We start from the raw sequence: 21,604 nt of genomic DNA, 5'->3' as shown, positions 1-21,604 counted from the left end.
ATGCGCGCTGTTCACTAGCCATAGCCATCTTTCCTGCTGTGCTTTCTCCAGCGTCGCGCAGCTTTGTCGTCACTCCTGCAAAAACCCACCCAAAGAATCCAAACAAAAACCTTGCGTTGTGATTGGCGGGCACGATTTGATGCCCGGAGTGTTTTTGTTTACATGGTGCGAGGCTAGACCCACTCGCTAGGCAAAAATATTTTTGGCCGCTAGGCGGGTGGGTCTAGTTTACTAGGCTAGGTCTTCAGTATTTTGGTTTATTTCCAACAGTTTTTGGTTGTGGACACCTGGGGGCAGTAGTGGGCACAGGTAAAAGGGAAATACATAATTAAGTTCTGTTTGTTTGCTTATGTGGAATAAAAATAAATAATCTAATTTTTCATTGTATCTAAGAATACCTGAATGTAACAGTGTAAGGTGTAGTGTCAAACAGTTTACCTGATTGCTTAGAGTGTGGTGTGTGCTTTGCTTGTGCTTGCCTGTGCCTCTGCTGCTCTTGGCTAAACAAATACATAGGAGGACATGTAACTGATATAACTGGGCACATACAGTACACACAGGAGTATGTTACTACACTACACTATTTTATTTAATTCACCAAATCCTTACCTAATCTTCCATTTATATTTGGTGTTTTTCTTTGCTGCTGCTGTGAGTCCTGGCTGATTTTCAATGAATGTCTTGAACTCAGTACAGGACAACTGAAAGTTTAGCCTGACTTGAAGCTCAGCCTTCACCATTGCAACAGAGTCTGTTTCTTTTATCAGTCCAAGCCGGTTCCAGGCTAGCACCAACTCTCTGCTGGGCCAGAGGAAAGAACCGCTTACGTCAGCGGGGGGGCGGAGTTGTTAAGACCAACAACAATAACAAGACCATGAAAGATCACCATTTTTAAGCGCCGAGAAGCAGCAGCTGTACAAACGCGAAGTCATCCATTATTATTATTATTATTGTTGTTACTGCTGCTTCTTCCGTGTTTTTGCTTTGATATTCGCGCCAAGGTTTATGTAAACGTAGCGCCGTAACTGACGTATACAGCGACGTAAGTGACGTATACAGCGACGTAATGACGTATTCAGCGACGTGATGACGTGGCTCCGCTTAGTGGCGCTTAGCACGGGCGAGCTATGGAAAAACAAACTGGTTCTCAGCTGGCTCGCAAGTTGAAATACACATTTTGCCCATCATGTACAAAAAACCGGGACATTCAGTGTCCCGGATTTTTTTTTTTTTTTTCCGGGACAGACCATGAAAATCCGGGACAATCAGGAAAAACCGGGACAGGTGGCAACACTAATTGTGAGGTTACTTCCTTCTCATTACAAAGTCCTGGCTTGCCAATGACCACACTAATGAACAAACTGGCCAATTACATCCACCAGGTGTGGAAACACACAAGTGCTTATTTGAAAATACAGCACTCAGGTATAAATGCTAAGGCAGCAGATGAGTTCACCCACTTTATCTACGAAAATGGAAAGAGCTAGAGGAAGAAGAGTGAGAATGAGAGGAGGTCAAAGAGGAGAAGAAAGAGGAAGAGCAAGAGGCAGAGTTCGAGTGAGAGTAAGAGCACCAGAACAAAGAAGAAGAGGACCAAATGTAAACGCAGATATCCGGGCAACACTCATTGACCACGTTATAAACCGTGGACTCACAATGAGGGAAGCAGGACTTAGAGTCCAACCAAATTTAAGCAGATATACAGTGGCATCAGTAATTAGAACATTTCGTCAACAAAACAGGTAAACTAACCGCACTGTACATTGAAACTGCTTGTTGTATTATCATCACTTTTGGTATCCTTTCCTGGAACATTTTGCAGTAAACTACATGTGTTTTTTGTCTACGTACAGTCTAATGATTTTGTCTAATGTAGGATTGCGGGTCTAGGACACCGAGGTGGAAGGGGCCGTTTATTCACTGAGGCACAAGAGATGGCCATTGTCAACATGGTTTTGGCCAACAACTGCATCAGGCTCAGAGAGATCCAAGCCAATGTCATAAACAATGACACCATTTTCAATAACATTCATGAAGTGTCTCTGTCAAAATTAGCTCGAATCCTAAAAAAAAATCAAGTACACATGAAGCAGTTGTATAAAGTGCCATTCGACAGAAATTCTGAGAGGGTGAAACACCTGCGTAACGTGTATGTGGAGGTACGTATTTTTCAGCTTACTATGGTGTGGCATTGTACACTGTGTGTGTTTATGCATTGCACATTGCACACAACCTTTTTACATGTAAAATTACTGTGTTTTTTACTGTGTTTCAGAGAGTCTTGCAAATGGATGCAGAGGCTATCCCACATGAATTTATATACATGGATGAGGCAGGATTTAACCTCTCAAAGACGAGAAGAAGAGGGAGAAATGTAATTGGATACAGGGCAATCACCAATGTCCCTGGGCAGAGAGGGGGTAACATCACCCTCTGTGCTGCTATTACCCAAAATGGAGTCCTCCACCACCATGCTAATCTGGGCCCCTATAACACCAATCTAATATTGGCATTTCTTGACAGAGTCCATGAGATCACAGAATTAAACCAAGAGAACCAGATGCAGTACATTGTCGTTTGGGACAATGTTTCATTCCACAGATCTGCTCTGGTGCAAAACTGGTTCAATGACCACCCTCATTTTGCTGTCCTGTACCTTCCACCGTACTCCCCCTTCCTCAACCCAACTGAGGAGTTTTTTTCTGCTTGGCGGTGGAAGGTATACGACCTTCGGCCCTATGACCGTGTACCCCTTATTGAGGCCATGGAGCAGGCCTGTGACCTTATTGAAGCAGCATCTGTGCAGGGATGGATCCGTCACACAAGGCGTTTCTTCCAACGGTGCCTTGCCAATGAAGACATAGCCTGTGATGTGGATGAAATATTATGGCCTGATCCAGCTAGACGAAGAGACGATTAGAGTATTGCTGTATTGTTGTTACTGTATTGTTGCTTTATTTTTTCTTCATCACTGTAAGTGTACAGGATGTACCTTTTATTTGTCTACAGATTTTTATTTTTATTTACACTATCTACACTTTACAGTAGTAAGAACTACAATTTAGTCTTTTCCTCTGTTGACTGACATGAAACTGTACATATGAATTGTACTGAACATATGGTAAAGTACGTAAAAGAAATAAATATTGTCGGCCTGCAGCAGTTTTGTGCATTGTTTGATAAGTTTATTGTACATTTTCTCTGTATATCTCATAGTAATCATGAAGAAAGTCTTGGGTTCGTCAAAATATTTTGTGATCTAAATTATCCTGATGCTCTCAAAAAATATTTCTGAAAAAGATCCATATAATGTAAAAGGGTTTTTACAGATGTATTTTGAATGTATTGTGCTAGTGTGTATAGCATGTAGACAGTGTAGAATCACTGAAAGAATGTGTTAGTGACATGAGAACATTATAAGGTTTTTATCAATTTGTTTACAGTTTTGACTGAAATAGTCCATTTTGCTACCAACCTGTTATGTTCTGCTAATTGGGTGTGCTGTTTGGTTAATTGTGTGACGTGTTTAGAAAAAAGGAGCCCTGTTTTCAAAATTGTGTGTAAACAATTGTAAAAAACTGTAACACACTGTATAAAGTAACACACAATAACACACTTTGTAGATACTAACACACACTGTATACATTTACACACACTAACACACTGTATACACTGTGTGTGTGTGTGTGACATGCTTTGTGTGTGAGATGTGTTTGTGTCTGTGTGTGAGACAGGTAGAGAGAGAGAGAGATTGTGTGTGTGTGTGTGTGTGTGTGTGTGTGTGTGTGTGTGTGTGTGTGTGTGAGATGGTGTGCAGTTTCTCTTTGATGTGTAAAGTGAGTGTCGTTTTTGTGAGAAGAGAAAATCGCTGCTCTCCTCACTGACAGCTCACCCCAGCGAGAGCACACACCCTCCTGAAGAACACTTCAGCAAGACGCCTCAGGAAGCAGCAGGACCCCTTCAGATCACCTTCATTACCACGCCGAGTAACAGCTTCGAACACTGCGCAGGTGCACTGACACTGGATTTACAACCTCCTTACAATCAATACAATCAATAACCGCTTTACAATCAATAAACAAAGAATGCAATAAAAATATGAATTGTTTGTGAGCAACTGCAGCGATGAAGTCACAGTATAAACATTATCAACATGATAAACATTATAAAGAGTGTAAGTGCAACAAAACCAGCGCAGTATGGGGATGTAGATATGGAGTCTTTGTAAATAACACACTGTGTACAGGGTTTCAGGTTTCGGGTTCACGCTCAGTTATTCCCTCAGTAGTGAGTTTATTAACGAGAGCACCGTGCTGCAGTTCCGCCCCCAGCTGTGACACTGACAGGTAACTTGTTCATCTCCCCACAAGAGATTCACAGTGCAAGGTGCAAATGTATGATGTTCTATAAACAGTGTATAATAAGAGATTGAACACAAGCAGCAGCAGACCACACACACACACACACACACACAATGAACTAAAAGTGAACTTCTGTTAGTGAGTTAATAACTGCAAATCAGCTCGCTAGTGTAGGACGGGATAATTAATCATAATAATCCCTCCGTTATCTTTATGAACCCAAATATAATATAATTTACATCCAGAAGTTGCAGCAATATTTACATGATGAAAGTTACTGGTATTCAGAGTTGGGTTCCACAGTCACACAGCAGACGCCTTACTCATAGTGACTGACAGGGTTAAATATTCTTTCAGAAACACATTCTTACGTCACTCTCACTTCAGTAGGTCAGTCAGTGTGTTTACATGCACATCCAAATCGAGCTACTGTCGGTAATCGAGCTAAGGGTCCCAGCAGGGGTGCCAGAGAAATCCAATCCTACATGCACACAAGGAAATCGACCTATTGTGTGAGGTACATTGTGCACCCGAGCCACAGGTGGCGCTACACGCCCCATCGTGTTGGTACACTTCTGGTTGTCATCACGAAGAAGAGCTATATAACATCGAGATATATATATATATATATATATATATATATATATATATATATATTCAACTCCTTAAGCTGAATGAGCATGAACTCTATCTCCTCATTGCTCCAGAAGTGCATGTTTCTACTACTGTTGTCATGCCGACCGAGGCTGTTGTGTTTCCCGCTTGTGGTCTCGTCACTCGTCACTTCCGGAAGGGGCAGTGCTGAAGTAAGCAGCTCGACTACGTAGCTCGATAGGGTTTACATGCACTAAGTAGCTCGGCTACAATCGCATAATCTAGGTCGTGTAGCTCGATTATGAGAAATACAGTTCGGTTCGATTTCAGCCGAGCTAAGGTGTTTACATGGCATTTAGAACTTCGATTTCAGTCGAGCTACGGCAGAAATTTGATTTTCTCTATGTGCATGTAAACGCACTGAGTGATTCAGTACATCAGTCTGAAGGCCCTGCTGGGGAGGGGAGGAAAATAAAACAAGGGTTGTTTGTTTGTTTGTTTGTTTGTTTGTTTGTTTGTTTGTTTTATAAAACAACAAGCACAAGAAAAGTGTACTTAAATGAGATACACAGAGCCTTTATTTTTAAATAAATTTCTGAGTGGATAGTATCTCCATCCTTGACTCTTGTATGCTGCATAAATGGGAATAAAAATATATATTTTTGAGAGTTAAAATCGACGGCAAAGTTGTGATTGGCGCCGCCCCGCTGAGCCAGCCAGCCCTGAGCGCGTGACGTCACAGCGGGAACCGGTTTTAAGGCCGAGGCCTTTTACAGCTATAGACCAAAGTCATATAAATAAAAATTTATGGAGAAAGTAAGAAATAGCGTTACCGACTCGCTCAACTAAGACTGATTTGACTTCACTGATTGTGGGTTGACTCTCATTAAAACAGGATGGGTGCTATAACTTATGCAACATACATGTACATGCACGCATTTTCACTGATAAAACGTAAAAGGCTCATTAAATAATCAGATGAACTGAGACAATCACATTCTGAAGCAAATTAAATAATCTTATACCGCTAACTTAAACACACAATACAAGTCACATGGATTAATCTAAATGCAGGGAAACAACGTGTTGTTTTTGTTTTGTATCCAAATGAGAGTCGGCGCTTACCCATCTGTGTTCTCGCTTCCTGAAGGCCGATCTTGTGGCCAATTGTTTTGAAACGATCTGACTTTCAGTTGTTCGTTCATTCACTTTTTCCACATAAGGGTGAGATATTGCTGCTGAGGCGAGCATATCCAGCGGAGAAATCAGACGGCTGCTCCACTCATTCTCCATTTTCTCCATACTGAGTACTCCGCCATTACTGCTCGGCTCACACTCCGGGAGAACTGGTGCAACTGAACTTACTTTCCTTTTCTTGTAGTTTTCTTTTCCTTTAATTGTTGGTACTGCACCCTCTTTCAATCTGGGCTTATAGCCAACGCTCCTCAACAGATCAGAGGTCTCGTATGAGTCTTCAGTAAAATGTGCAGAGCAGAGGAGAGACCACTTCATAGGCGCCCAATGTGCCCGTGAACTTCTCGCAAAACGCGTCCAAATCTTTGCAGTTTGAACATTCTTGGGCCGTGAATGCAACGTAAATCCACCTTCTGTCATGCTGCTGCACCGCCAGCAAAACATCTACATGGCACGGCGATAAATTAGCTCAAAATGGAGGATCGGAGTTGCAGTCAGCTCTGTGTTTTAGTATAGCGGAAATGGCGATGAGACCGATAGACTTCCTGCTGTGACATCACGGACGTCAAAGTCATTCACTCAGACCGCTACCTATATAAATCACTTTAATCATAAAAATTACTATATTAGATTTATTGTTAACACTTAAAACTATTCCTGTGCCATTCTTGAGGTCTCAAGGTATTCATAAACGAAAAGTGAGGCCATGGCTCTGCGTATCTCCTTCAAGATCAAGGTCAGAAATGAGTACAACCGAGATATGCCTATGTTTTAGACAAACTCCGCCCCTGTGTGCATAAATCTCACACAACTTCTGAATAGTGCATCTGTCATTACATCTGAAGACTGACTCCTGAATTTCAGTATTAAATCCTCACTGTGTGCTGAACTCTAGTGTGTGTGTGTGTGTGTGTGTGTGTGTGTGTGTGTGTGTGTGTGTGTTGAGTGTGGATGACTGAAGGGTTAAAGGTATACTGCCTTTCAGTTTTTTAAGTGTAGCTTATAAAAATAATTTTTCCTGACACCCAATTTTTTTTAGTGGACCTAAAGCTACTGAATTCAAATCATAGACTTTCAATTTTATTACTTTTTTTCCTAAAACAACAATTAATTAATTTAGAGCCCTGTGACCCTAAATTCTCCACTATTTTTTCCTTGCCTAACATCAAGATACTACATCATACATGACACGGTGGGCTTTCCCCGTTCGCGCAAGGCATTGTGGGATACAAATTTGAAACAGGAGAGAAAAATGGAGGACGTGAGTGTGCGAATGAAACATGAAAGAGCGACTACAGTAACGGAAAGTGAGAAGAAAAGACGTTATGTTATATACGAAGGAAAGGAAACGCAGGACAAAACTAATAAACATGGGCGCTCAGCGAGCACCTCGGTGTGATCAGCTGTTCGTTTAGCGACAGAATGATGGAACTGTCAGTGCACGCTCAAAGGGAAACCTGTAGATGGCAGTAATGCAACATTGTGGATGCCAGCTACTGTAAAACCCAAAAGAAGAAGAAGAAGGTAAACCTGCGCATGCGCACACGGACTTCCTCTGTCTGCTTGACTGCGCCAAGCGAGCGATTTCATGCACATTATTTGCTTTAATCCCCTCAAATTAAATAACTTCCCAGCCACAGAATGGCCTGATATTTTGTGAGATATTACAGAAATAAACAGATATCACAATCACCACATTTCAGACAGAACTAAATTTCACCGATTTTATGAAATCAAAAGGTTGTCTAGCTTTAATGTTCCACAGCTCCTGTTCTAAATCACTGTGTGATTGGCTCCTGATGGTCACATGATCACAGCTCCAGTTTATCCAACATGGAGAATGGCATCACTGTGTTTTACACTCCAGTAGATCTGTACAGATTAAACTCAACAATCCTCACTCACTAACATGACACAGGGTGCACCTAATTATTTTAATTTCATTTTTAAATCAATTTAATCTGCTTAAAACTCATTATTTACATGTGGGAATATTAGAAAGTGAGAATTCAACAATGTTTTTGTTCAGTTTGTATGATAAAATACATCACTGCATTATGAAAAAAGACAAAAACATTAATAAGCTCTTGACAGTGAAGCGCTCGACTCTCACCAAAATGCTGCTGAAATTAAAACACAAAGGTGGAGAAACACACTTTTATATATAAATAGTGCGATTACTCAGTGATGTAGTGGTTATCACCGCCAGCTCACAGCAAGAAGGTCCGGGTTCGAGCCCCGTGGCCGGCGAGGGCCTTTCTGTGTGGAGTTTGCATGTTCTCCCCGTGTCCGCGTGGGTTTCCTCCGGGTGCTCCGGTTTCCCCCACAGTCCAAAGACATGCAGGTTAGGTTAACTGGTGACTCTAAATTGAGCGTAGGTGTGAATGTGAGTGTGAATGGTTGTCTGTGTCTATGTGTCAGCCCTGTAATGACCTGGCGACTTGTCCAGGGTGAACCCCGCCTCTCACCCATAGTCAGCTGGGATAGGCTCCAGCCTGCCCGCGACCCTGTACAGGATAAGCAGTTACCAACAATGGATGAATGGATTGACAGTGCTGTTACTGTCATGTTTCCCCAATTATTTTGATGCAGAACCCAGAAGTGTGAGAAGTGTCTGTAGAAAACCATCAGGAGTAAAATCACTGTGTTTGTGTATTTCATGTCCAAGCCTCTGGATAGAACAGGAGAATAAAAGTGGGCCTAAAACAGACCCTTGTGGGACACCATATTGTATTATTTTGCACACTGAAGAATCTTTTTTTATGGTAACAATCTGATGATGATCTGTTAAATATGATCTAAACCAACTCTCAAAACTGCCCAAGGTTTCATGATGCTAAGTTTAAAATATTACAAAGAAGACGAGGAGCTCTACTGTGTTATATACTGATGTGAATTAAAAATCAGATGATGTTTAAATCTGCCCTGTCCAGATTGGCCAAATTAAATCTAAAATCTGGATTCATAAGTCGAGCTCTGAGAGCAGACATGAAGAATGTACCACAACATCTTATTTAACCTGAACATAGCTGCCGAGAACGTGAGTCAGGTTCATACCAGCTCAGTGATTCACACCAGATCTAAACATTTAAGCATGAACATGAGTTCACTACCTCACATCACAAACAGCAATATAATCCTGTAAAGTGTGTGTAGTCAATGTGAAAAAGTTTCACAGTTATAAATGATAATGTTCAATGCTAGCTCAAGTTAGCAAGTTCATTTCGTTAACAGTGCGTGTTAGCAGGCTGTGTGTGTTTATTTTAATGTCCAGCTCATTAACAATTGGGAGACAGAGACAGAAGCTCAGAGGCAACTGCTGTCTGCTATAAGCCCCACCCACTCTGTACCATGGTGTATTATAGGACAGGTTAGTGCAACAAATGTTTGCTCCCCCCCCCCCCACACACACACACATACACACATTTCTCACAGTTATATTCACATACATCACACAGAATATTACACACACAGCTTTGTTCTTACCGAGCTGCTGGAGTTTATGGAGCTCCACGCTGGATGAAGGTGTGTGTGTGTGTGTGTGTGTGTGTTGTCTCTTGTCTTGCTGTTGTGTTTTTCACACACACTGAGTTGAAACGATACACTTTCCTCAAAGAGTCTTCAATAATAAATGAGTTTCTCTCTCTCACACACACACACACACACACACACACACACACACACACACTCAGCTCCACTGACCGTGCCGTCTCTCACCCGAATAATAACCATCTGACTGACTACTGTTCAGCTTTTTCACCTTGGAGCTTGGTGAAATACACAGAGACAAAAGAGTTGTCTTTATGGAGGACAGACAAACAAAACATTACAGTTTAGAATAAAGCAGCACACACACACACACACACACACACACACACAACATCTACACAGAGAAAAACCTGGGACTGAATTAATGAAAGAGTGAGGGAGAGCATGGATCAGTGAGTGAATTACTGAGTCACTGTGTGTGAGTTAAAGAATGAGTCGATTACTGAATCACTAACTGACTCACTCACTGAATCATTCACTCATTCACTGATTCAGTAATTGAGTCACTTATTCACTGTCTTACAAAGTGATTCATCTGTTCACTGCCCACTGTTCACTCAGTAACGTACCTAACTAATTAAGGCTAATTTATGAGTCCATGTGATATAACCGAGTTACTGAGTCAATCTGAACAGAACAACTACCGAATCATCTACAGAGTCACATGACTAATAAACTAAACACAACAAATAAAATACCTCCACTGTGGACTGCAACAATCACACTGCTCTGGTGGAACATACAGCACTCTGACTGTGTGTGTGTGTGTGTGTGTGTGTGTGTGTGTGTGTGTGTGTTTTAACCTGAACCCACACATGCTGAAAACAAAGGCAGCTCTTCAGAAGTGGAATTCTTGTGGTGTTATTCCGGGGAAATCAAACCTCAGTGGAGCCGAACACTGCACAGAGGCACGAGAGGGAAACAAAACTGCTACCTCAGCATGTGTGTGTGTGGTGTTCCACAAGGTTCTGTCTTGGGTCCACTGTTTTTTTCTTTATATATGTTACCTCTGGGCGATATTATTCGTAAACATTGTATTAGTTTCCACTGTTATGCTGATGACACACAGTTGTATGTCTCTGCAAAACCTGATGAGAGACACCAGCTTAATAGAATTGAGGAATGTGTGAAGGACATTAGACACTGGATGCTTATAAATTTCCTTCTGCTTAACTCTGACAAGACTGAAGTACTTGTACTCGGACCACATGCAGCTAGAAGTAAGTTTTCTGATTCCACAGTGACTCTGGATGGCCTTTCTGTTTCTTCACGTGCAGCAGTAAAAGACCTCGGAGTGATTATTGACCCCAGTCTTTCATTCGAAACTCACATTGATAACATCACCCGGATAGCTTTCTTTCATCTCAGAAATATTGCAAAGATAAGAAATTTAATGTCACTACATGACGCAGAAAAACTAGTTCATGCTTTCGTTACCTCCAGGTTGGATTATTGTAATGCCTTACTGTCTGGATGTTCCAATAAGTGCATAAACAAGCTCCAGTTAGTTCAAAATGCAGCAGCAAGAGTCCTTACTAGAACTAGAAAATATGACCACATCACCCCTGTCTTATCCACACTGCATTGGCTCCCAATCAAATTTCATATTGATTATAAAATACTACTATTGACCTTTAAAGCACTGAATGGTCTCGCACCACAGTACCTGAGTGAACTTCTGCTCCTCTATGACCCGCCACGCCTACTTAGATCAAAAGGTGCAGGCTATCTGCTGGTACCTCGTATAGTGAAGGCTACATCAGGGGGCGGAGCCTTTTCTTACAAAGCCCCACAGTTATGGAACAGCCTTCCAAGTAGTATTTGGGAATCAGACACAGTCTCAGCGTTTAAGTCTAGGCTGAAAACATATCTGTTTAGTCAAGCCTTTTGTTAATGGTGTTTATGAGGTAAAGGTGTAGATCTGGAGGGTCCTCAGACAGAGTGTTTTGGTAAACTGGGATGTATGGATGCTGTCAGTCCCCACTCGCTTGCTCACTCGAGTTTGTTGACGGTGTAGTGGCTGCTGCTTTATGTCCCGGGGCCCCTCATGCCTGTGTTACCTTCTGGCTCTCCCCTTTCAGTTATGCTGTCTTAGTTAGTTGCCGGAGTCCCTGCTTGTACTCGGTGCAATATGTATACTGCTCCTACTTATTCAGGTAACATTGGGCATACCTAACAACCTGGGTTTTCTTTCCCTCCCCCCTCCCCCACCCCAAATCTGTCCCTCTGAGTTACATGGAGTCAACAGGAAATCTTTTGGTGGAGAGGGTGGAGACCTCGACTGGCTATCGTAGCCTGCAGGGAATCGGCCGTCAGACATTCTGTCGCATGTCCCAGACCCGGTGAAATGTAACTGAATTGTCTTGGCCAGCCCTAAGGGTCCCATCTGCATCTCATCATTGCTGAGGAGTGTGCTCCCATCACCCAATCAAGCATCCAGCCAGAGCAGGTCATGATATATTTTTTACCATATTAACATGCCATTGTTGTGAGTTATGCCTGATGTAAAGACTCTCGTCTCTGCAAGCCTACCACACAGACTTAATACTTGTCATTTTTAGGGCATACCTAACAACATGTGTTTTCTTTCTCTCTCTCTTCCCCCCCCAATCTGTCCCTCTGAGTTACATGTTGGTCCTGGGATTGAGATGCTGGCCTCTTCTGCCCCTCAGACCTGCTTGATCCATCCTGGTGCCCTGTGTCTGGTCGGAGTTTTATCGCATCGCTCCTGTCAAGGACGGCCCCATGAGGACAGTTGAGGGTTATACCTGGAGGATGCTCTTGACTCTTACAGTAATGCTTTTATGGCTGAGGACTACAGTTGACTTGCTAACTTTAGGACTGCAGTTATCATGAACAGTTTTGCACTCAAGTTTCCATCAATGAAGAGTTTATAACATCAACGAAACTGACTTCATGTTAAAACTGTTAATGTTATAGTCATGCTGTCTGTTGTTGCCCAAATGAGGATGGGTTCCCTTTTGAGTCTGGTTCCTCTCGAGGTTTCTTCCTCATGTCGTCTGAGGGAGTTTTTCCTTGCCACCGTCACCACAGGCTTCATCATTGGGGATAGATTAGGGATAAAATTAGCTCATGTTTTAAGTCGTTCAAATTCTGTAAAGCTGCTTTGCGACAATGTTTATTGTTAAAAACGCGATACAAATAAACTTGACTTGACTTGACACACACACCCTACACACACACACACACACACACACACACACAAAACACACACACACACACACACACACCCTACACACACCTGACACACACACACCTGTGATGGTCTGCTGGCCTTGTCTGTGTTTGTTTTGCTTTGTGTGTGTATGTGTGTTCCTTGTAGGCGTGGCTGCAGACCATCCCGGGAATTGGCGACACCTGGGCCCGGTGTCGCCACGTCCTTAAAACCACTTTTTCCCCGTTTCCTGTGGGAGCTTCTTTTGTTTTCTTTCCTTTTGTTTTTCTTTTTTTTGTATGTAACACGCACGAGCTCATTGTTCACGCATTCTACTTTGTTGATTTTTCTTGTATTTTGTTATTATAATAAATTAATTATTATTTGAACTTTACCCCTGTGTCTTCCTCTTTGTCATGGTTTGAGCCAAGCCGTGACAAATGGGGGCTCGTCAAATTTAGAACCCGTTTGTTTTTGTTTTTTTAAATTGTTTGATGCAGTTTTTTTGGTCTGCAAGCGTTGCGGGTTAATTTTGTGAATGGCATGTCGTCATTAGGTACGTCACTTCGTAGTGGGTATTCCCTCACGTTTAGCTCAGGTTACAGGTGTAGAGCTAATGAAACGGGAAGTCTCTATTGTTTGAGGAGGCGCAGTTTTGTTTGAGGTAAAGTTTGGAAGCTCTGCCTCAGTGCGCAACGCTTAATAAGGTAAGTGTTTGACTTGTTGCACTGGTTCGAGTTAAATGAGCGATGAATGTCCCTTGTTAGGTGGAGCGGTGTTGTCCCTTTGGACTTCGTCGGGGGGGGGTTTCTGTAGTGTTGTAGTGAAAGCGGTTAGAGCAATTGTCTCGGGAGTGTTTCCATAGTGTGAGAGGAGTCGCCAGTTTCTGGTTGCTTTTTCTCCCTCCTGGGCTTTGGCACTTAATTACCCACCGCCAGTAGCTACATGAAGAGCTAGGCCGCAGCTTAAGTAGGTTGTGGGGCTTTGTAGGTAGCGGGACAGGCATTGTTTTTGTTTGGCTTTCAGTTTGGTGGGCTTGTGCATGGAGTCAGACACTTTAATTTTGTTTGTTTTGTTCAACGTTGCGCACTGCGGTATAATGCCGACGGTGGAAGTTAAAGATTTTATTGCTTCTCTGTCAGAGGAGCTATTAGACCAGTGTACAAAGGATCAGCTGCTTAAGTTAGCAGAGCATTATCAGCTGGAGGTAAATGGTCAATTTGCGAAGGATAAGGTTAAGGCAATTGTGAAGAGTAACTTAGTCGCTACAGGTGTGTTAATTGAGCGGGAACCAGTTTCAATTACGTCTCCGTTGGCTATATCAATGGAAGGCTTGAGTTTTGATCAGTGGAAAGAGTTGTTACTGTTACAAATTCAGCATGAGAAGTATAAGATTGAGGCGGAGTTCCAGAAAGATCTAGCAGTTGAAAAATTGTGTCAGGAGACTGAACAGACGCGTTTAGATTTAGAACATAAGCTCCAAGTTATCAGGGAGGGCAAAATTACACCTGCGCCTCGGTTAAACTCTGGCTTACATTCTAGCATCGATCAATCTGATACACTGGGTTTTGACGTGCGGGGTAATTTGCGTTTAGTGCCTAAATTCTCCGAGAGCGATCCTGATACCTTTTTTATTTTGTTTGAACATTTAGCTGATGCGCAAAGCTGGCCCAATTCCGCTCACGCGTTATTGCTTCAGTGTGTGATTACTGGTAAGGCGCAAGAGGCGTTTTCAGCCTTGTCGCCTGGTGATAGTCAAGACTATGATAAGGTAAAATTAGCTGTACTAAAAGCATATGAGCGTGTTCCAGAGCATTATAGGCAAAAATTTAGATTGTGGAAAAGGGGGCCAAGACAGAGCCATTTAGAGTTTGCACGGGATTTAACAACTTATTTTAACCGCTGGTGTTCTTCTGTCGAAGTGTCCGATTTTGATGGTCTATGTGACCTAATTGTGTTAGAACAGTTTAAAAATTCTGTTCCTCATCATGTTGCCACTTATGTATGTGAACACAAGGCTCGTACTGCAGCTGAAGCAGCTTCTTTAGCTGATGATTATGTGTTAATCCATCAAAACATTCCATCTGATCGTCGTTTTCAGGCCAGTAGTGGTAGTACACCTGCTGAATTATTTAATCGTTCAAACAGATTTCCTCTGCCTACTAGTGGGCCTAGTGGTTCTGGTAATGCATATAAGATTTGTAATTTTTGTCATAAACGTGGCCACTGGAAAGCTGATTGTTACATGCTCAAGTCTGGTAATACTAAGCCACCTCCAGGTTCGCGCCCTAAGGGTGCAGGCCTGGCTGCACCTGGATGTTCTAATAAACCTGTTGCTGTTGATAGCCATATGGTTGATGGTGAGCCACAGCTAATACACTCTGTTAATGCACTTGATTCTTATCTGCCATTCATTAGAACGGGGTTTGTGTCTATGGTTGGCAGTGATGTAAAAGTGCCTGTTAAAATCTTGAGAGACACAGGGGCATTTGACTCTTTTATTAAAGCTGGCGTGTTGCCTCTGTCTGAAAATTCTGAACTGGGCAGTTTAGTGCCAGTTCAGGGAATGAGTTTAAATGTTATGCGTGTGCCACTACACAAAGTAATGCTTGATTGTGACTTGTTTCAGGGCGAGGCTGCACTTGCTGTTTGTCCTGCATTGCCAATTGAAGAGATCTCTGTGATTCTTGGCAATGGCTTGGTAGGTGCTCAACTGTGGTCTGATGTTTCTCCTGCTTTGGTGGTAGATCCTGTGCCACAGCTGAGAGCTGGACTCGATGAGTGTGCACAAAATTTTCCTGAGACTTTTCCTGCTTGTGCGGTAATGCGGGCTATGATGCGGGCAGAGTCTGAGCCGACACTTCAGTCTGGTGAGAGCAAGTTGTTGGAGAAATTTTCACTGCCTCTGTCTTATTTCCCTGTGTCTGTGTCTCGTATTGAGTTGGTTGCTGAGCAGCAAGCTGACTCTTCGCTGGCTGGGTTGTATGAGTTGGTCCAACCTGAAAGTGAAATGCGGGACAGTGTTTGTGGATATTTTCTTCAAGATTCACTATTGGTGAGAAAATGGACTTGGCACACAGATTTGTTTGTTGGGGACCCTGTTTTTCAAGTTGTCTTACCCACTAAGTTGCGTCAGTCTGTGTTGAAAGTTGCTCATGATGGATCAGGACATGCTGGCGTTAAGAAAACTTATAATCGATTGTTGAGACATTTCTTTTGGCCTTGCATGAAAAGGGACGTCTCAGCCTACATTAAGACTTGTCACATATGTCAACTAACCGATAAGCCAAATCAGCGTCTAAAGCCGGCACCATTATATTCCATTCCTGCAATTAGTCAGCCGTTTGAGCATTTAATAATTGATTGTGTGGGGCCGCTACCGCGCTCTAAGTCTGGTTCGAACTACTTGTTAACAGTCATGTTCCTAGTTCCTTTGATATCCGGCAGCTTACCCACTGCGATCGATTACAACCAGATCAGTAGTTCGTGCTCTGTCACAGTTTATTTCAATTTTTGGTATTCCCAAAATTATTCAATCTGATCAAGGGTCGAACTTCTTATCTCGTGTATTTGCTCAGGTTTTAAAGCAACTCCGTATTCAGCATAACAAGGCTTCAGCGTACCATGCTCAAAGTCAAGGGGCATTGGAGCGATTTCACCAAACACTTAAGTCTCTCCTTCGGGCTTATTGTACAGAGTTGGGTCGAGACTGGGAGGAGGGTTTACCTTGGCTAATGCTTGCGGCTAGGGAGGTGACGCAAGAAAGCTTAGGGTTTAGCCCAAATTACCTTGTGTTCGCTCATTCGGTGCGGGGTCCATTAGTGGTCCTGGCAGATGCCTGGCGGGAGGAGACTCCTTCAACTAATTTAATTGCATATGTGAACGGGTTTAGGCATCGTCTTTATTTAGCGGGTATGTTGGCGAAAGAGAAGTTGGGTACAGCGCAACAAAAAATGAAGTCATGGTATGACCGAAATACTGAGCGTAGGGTGTTTGTCCCTGGAGATCAGGTGTTGGCTTTGTTCCCCCTGCTTCAGTCTCCATTCCAAGCCAAGTTTTCAGGGCCGTACTCTGTGGTGAAACAGGTCACGGAGCAGAATTACTTAATCGCTACCCCGGAGCGTAGGAAGAGCACACAGCTCTGCCATGTTAACTTATTAAAACCTTATTACGCCCGTCCATCATCCTGTGGTTCTAAAGTAAGTGTTCCGCAAGCAGCTTGTGTAGCTGGACCTGCTAACTGGGTCACCAATTATTGTGATCAACAGGAGGATGAAGTTATTGCACCTGATCAGGTGCTCTTGCTTGGCCGTTTGAAAAACTTTGAGGTCCTTGCTAATCTTGAAGAGTTGCTGGCATACTTGCCCACATCCCGTTCTGCTGAGCTAATAGATCTGATATGTAGCTTCCCTTGTTTGTTCTCTGATACACCTGGTCGTACACATCTGATTGAACATGACATTGAGGTTGGAGATGCTAAGCCAATAAAACAAAGGTTCTATCAGGCAAATGCAGAGAAACTGAAATGTCTAGACAGTGAAATTGCATATATGCTTGAGAATGGTATAGCCGAACCTAGTTCCTCTAGTTGGGCGTCTCCTTGTTTGCTGGTTTCAAAGGCAGATGGCACGTTATGCTTTTGTACAGACTTTCGCAAAGTCAATGCCGTCACCAAACCTGATCTGTTTCCTCTTCCGAGAATGGAAGATTGTGTAGATCAGGTGGGCTCTGCGAAGTTTGTCAGTAAACTTGATTTGTTAAAAGGTTACTGGCAAGTACCTTTGTCAGACCGTGCTCAGGAGATTGCTTCCTTTATAACACCTAAGGGATTGTATTCCTATTCAGTTATGCCATTTGGGCTTCGAAATGCTCCAGCAACATTCCAGCGTCTTATGAATCGCGTTGTCGGTGATATGGAAGGTTGTGCAGTGTATTTAGATGATGTAGTGTGTTTTTCAGATACTTGGGATGTTCATATGCAGCGGATGCGGGAACTTTTCACTCGTTTGGCGGAGGCAAGGCTCACAGTCAACCTCGCAAAGTGTGAGTTTGCGAGGGCGACTGTGACCTACCTTGGCCGGGTGGTGGGGCAGGGACAGGTTCGTCCCGTTGATGCAAAAGTCCGGGCTGTTGAGCAGTTTCCTGCACCAGCAACTAAAAAGGAGTTGATGCGGTTCCTTGGTCTTGTGGGCTATTATAGGAGTTTTTGTAAGAACATTTCTACGGTTGTGGCCCCTCTTACTAATCTTTTGAAGGAGAAGGAAAGGTTTGTCTAGTCTCCTGCTTGTCATGTGGCTTTCCAACAGGTGAAGAGGCTCCTTTGTGATGCACCAGTTTTGGCAGCACCACGTTTTGATTGTCCCTTTAAGCTCTTTGTCGATGCCAGTCTTGTGGGTGCAGGGGCTGTTCTGGTTCAGGAGGATGAGCGTGGCATAGACAAGCCTGTTAGCTTCTTCTCAAGAAAGTTTAATGCATATCAGCGGAATTATTCTGTTGTGGAGAAGGAGATTTTGGCATTGGTTCTTGCTTTGAAACATTTTGATGTGTATGTTGGTGGTAGTACTCCTGTATTGGTTTTTACAGATCATAATCCACTTACATTTCTTAGTTCTTTACATTGTCCGAATCAGAGACTAATCAGATGGTCTCTCTTCCTGCAGTCTTATTGCCTGGATTTCCACCACATCAAGGGGACAGACAACGTGGTGGCAGACGCATTGTCTAGGGCCCCCTAGGCGTGGTGGACTTCTCTGTTCTCACAGTTCTTTGCCTTTTGCCCCTTCCTGTACCCTTAAATGTGCTTCCTAGGTGCACCGGTTGCCGAGTTGGGGAGAGGTTGGGTGTGTTGAGCTGTGGGACAGACGTTAACATCTCCAGGTTATGGTTTGTGAATTTATTAAGAGGGTTAGATAATTGTATAGTAGCTGGTCTAATGTGTCCAAATGTTCAAATTAATTTCTATTATGTTTAATTTTGTTGGGATGGCTGTTTATTTGTTAGCCCTGACTGGTGGGCGGGACTCCATTTTGGGAGCCCGCTTTTGTGGGAGGGGGTGTGATGGTCTGCTGGCCTTGTCTGTGTTTGTTTTGCTTTGTGTGTGTATGTGTGTTCCTTGTAGGCATGGCTGCAGACCATCCCGGGAATTGGCGACACCTGGGCCCGGTGTCGCCACGTCTTTAAAACCACTTTTTCCCCATTTCCTGTGGGAGCTTCTTTTGTTTTCTTTCCTTTTGTTTTTCTTTTTTTTGTATGTAACACGCACGAGCTCATTGTTCATGCATTCTACTTTGTTGATTTTTCTTGTATTTTGTTATTATAATAAATTAATTATTATTTGAACTTTACCCCATGTCCTCCTCTTTGTCATGGTTTGAGCCAAGCCGTGACACACCCTACACACACACACACACACACACGACACACACACACCCGACACACACAGACACACACACACCCGACACACACACACAAACACCCGACACACACACACACACCCTGCACACACCCGACACACACACACACACACACACACACACACACTCTACACACACCCGAGACACACAAAGACACACACACACACCCTACACACACACGATACACACACACATACACACCCTACGCACACACAAACACCCCCCCACACACACACACACACCCGACACACACACACACACACACACACACGACACAAACACACACACCCTACACACACCCAACACACAAACACACTCACACACACACACACCCGACACACACACACACCCTACACACACCCGACACACACACACTGCACACACACACATGCATGCATGCACACGTACACATGCTCACACACACACACACACACACACACAACCTACCCAAACACTAAACACACACACACAATGCGGTGTGGTGATGGAGCTTACAGCAGGTTATGGTCGCTGAACTGCTGGTTGTCCAGGTGGTGCTCTGAAAACAGTGTGGGCTTTATAGATAATTGGGCTAATTTTGAGGGCACTGCTGGCCTGTTAGGGCGGGACGGGATCCATCCCACTCGGGAAGGTGCTGCTCTCATTTCCTGCAGCATAGGTCATAGTCTCAGAACAGGTCTAGTTAATTTCTGACAATCCAGAGCCAAGGCCAGGGAGCAGACGAACAGGCTAAACCGACTGTCTGCTAGCTGCACAGAGTCGTCACTCAGGGTCCACTACATCGAGACTGTGTCTGTTCCTCGAGCTCAACAAAAAGGTAGAAATACTCAGTTTGTTCCAGTAACCTAATCAATATAAAATTAGATCAGACTGACTGTACAGCTGCTGCCAGCACCTTTGATCTAAAGGTGGGGCTATTAAATATTAGATCTCTTACATCTAAAGTGCTAATGGTTAATGAACTCATTACTGATCAGGAGTTTAATGTACTTTGTTTAACTGAAACATGGATTAAGCCAAATGAATATATAGCATTAAATGAAGCGAGTCCTCCTGGATACAGTTATATACACCAGCCTCGTCTAACTGGCAGAGGAGGAGGCGTCGCGGTTATTTATAATGATTATCTAGGTGTGTTAGGGTTTTGCTGGGATTCGAACCTGGTTCGTTGGTGTGATAATCCAGCAAACCCCCACTAGGCCACCAGGGGGATGACTCAAATGCAGAGGCGTGAGGCGGAAGTAGAAAAAGAATCAAAAGGTTTATTTAAACTATATACACTATATACAGGGCAAAACAAAAGACAAAAAAAAAAACCAAAGAGTATAATCCAAAAGAAAAGCAAAGTGCAAAAATTCAAAAGCTAAGAAGATCAAAAAACACAGTACAAAGGAAACTGGAGATAAACATAACAGCACAAAGACTCCGTGACAAGAGGACTGAACTCAGGGGTATAAATAGACAAACTAATTAAGGACACAGGTGAAGATAATTAGGCAATTAACACAAACACAAAACACAGGAACAGTGGCGGCCTCTAGAGGCCAAAATAAACACGACATGAAAAGGAAATAACAGCGGCCTCTAGAGGCCAAAACAGTCCTAGTCCTAACAGGACTAGGACTAGGAGCGTCTCCTGACGTTCCCAGGGCGATCCGGATGGGCCGAATGGAAGTCCCGACATAGTTCTTTATCAAGGACATCCCGAGCAGGAACCCAGCAGCGCTCCTCAGGACCATAGCCCTCCCAGTCCACCAGATATTGCAACCCGCCGCGGACCCGGCGGGAGTCAAGCAGGCGATTCACAGTGAACACAGTCTGCCCCTGGAAGATGCGGGGGGGTGGGGGGTTCCTAGGGGCAGGGGCATACGTAGACGTCAGTACGGGCCGTAACAGGGAAACATGGAAAGTGGGGTTGATCCTCAGAGTCCGGGGCAACTGGAGCCGGTAGGAGACAGGGTTCACCCTGCGCACCACCTTGAAGGGGCCAATGTAGCGAGGAGCAAGCTTGCGGTTCTCCACCCGCAGTGGAAGGTCCTTAGTGGACAGCCAAACACGCTGCCCAGGGTGGAAAGCGTGTGCAGGTCTTCTATGGCGGTTGGCCTGAGTCTGGTTGGTTCTGGAGGTCTGTATGAGGGTCTTCCTGACCTTGCTCCAGGTCTTGCGACACCGTCTCACATATTGGTTGACCGAGGGCACCCCCGCGTCCTCCTCCTGGTCCGGGAACAGAGGTGGCTGGAACCCGAATTGGCACTGGAATGGCGACAGCTTGGTGGCCGATGACTGCAGGGTGTTGTGGGCGTACTCCGCCCATGGCA

At 43.8% G+C, this 21,604-nt stretch overlaps 1 protein-coding gene and 1 long non-coding RNA gene across 4 annotated transcripts in view; both read right to left on the bottom strand.

The window, feature by feature from the left end:
- LOC132891077 (protein inscuteable homolog) overlaps positions 1–21,604 on the bottom strand; it is a 161,530-nt gene that overhangs the window by 127,120 nt on the left and 12,806 nt on the right. The window contains exon 1 of one of the 3 annotated variants that reach the window (XM_060928558.1): positions 9,636–9,736. The exons of the other annotated variants lie outside the window; for them this stretch is intronic. The gene's annotated coding sequence lies outside the window, so the exon portion shown is untranslated. Of the gene's footprint in view, positions 1–9,635; positions 9,737–21,604 lie in introns of those variants that run through there. 3 annotated transcript variants of the gene reach the window in all.
- Positions 96–732, bottom strand: LOC132890313 (uncharacterized). Its single transcript, XR_009655182.1, has 3 exons — positions 610–732; positions 439–500; positions 96–287 (listed from the first exon to the last, which is right to left on the bottom strand). It is a non-coding gene; the product is annotated as an uncharacterized LOC132890313 (long non-coding RNA).

Source organism: Neoarius graeffei, chromosome 8 (assembly GCF_027579695.1).
Source record: "Neoarius graeffei isolate fNeoGra1 chromosome 8, fNeoGra1.pri, whole genome shotgun sequence".
Classification (NCBI taxonomy): Eukaryota; Metazoa; Chordata; class Actinopteri; order Siluriformes; family Ariidae; genus Neoarius; species Neoarius graeffei.
The sequence above is the reverse complement of the archived record's forward strand: the minus strand, read 5'-3'. Positions and strand labels throughout refer to the sequence as shown.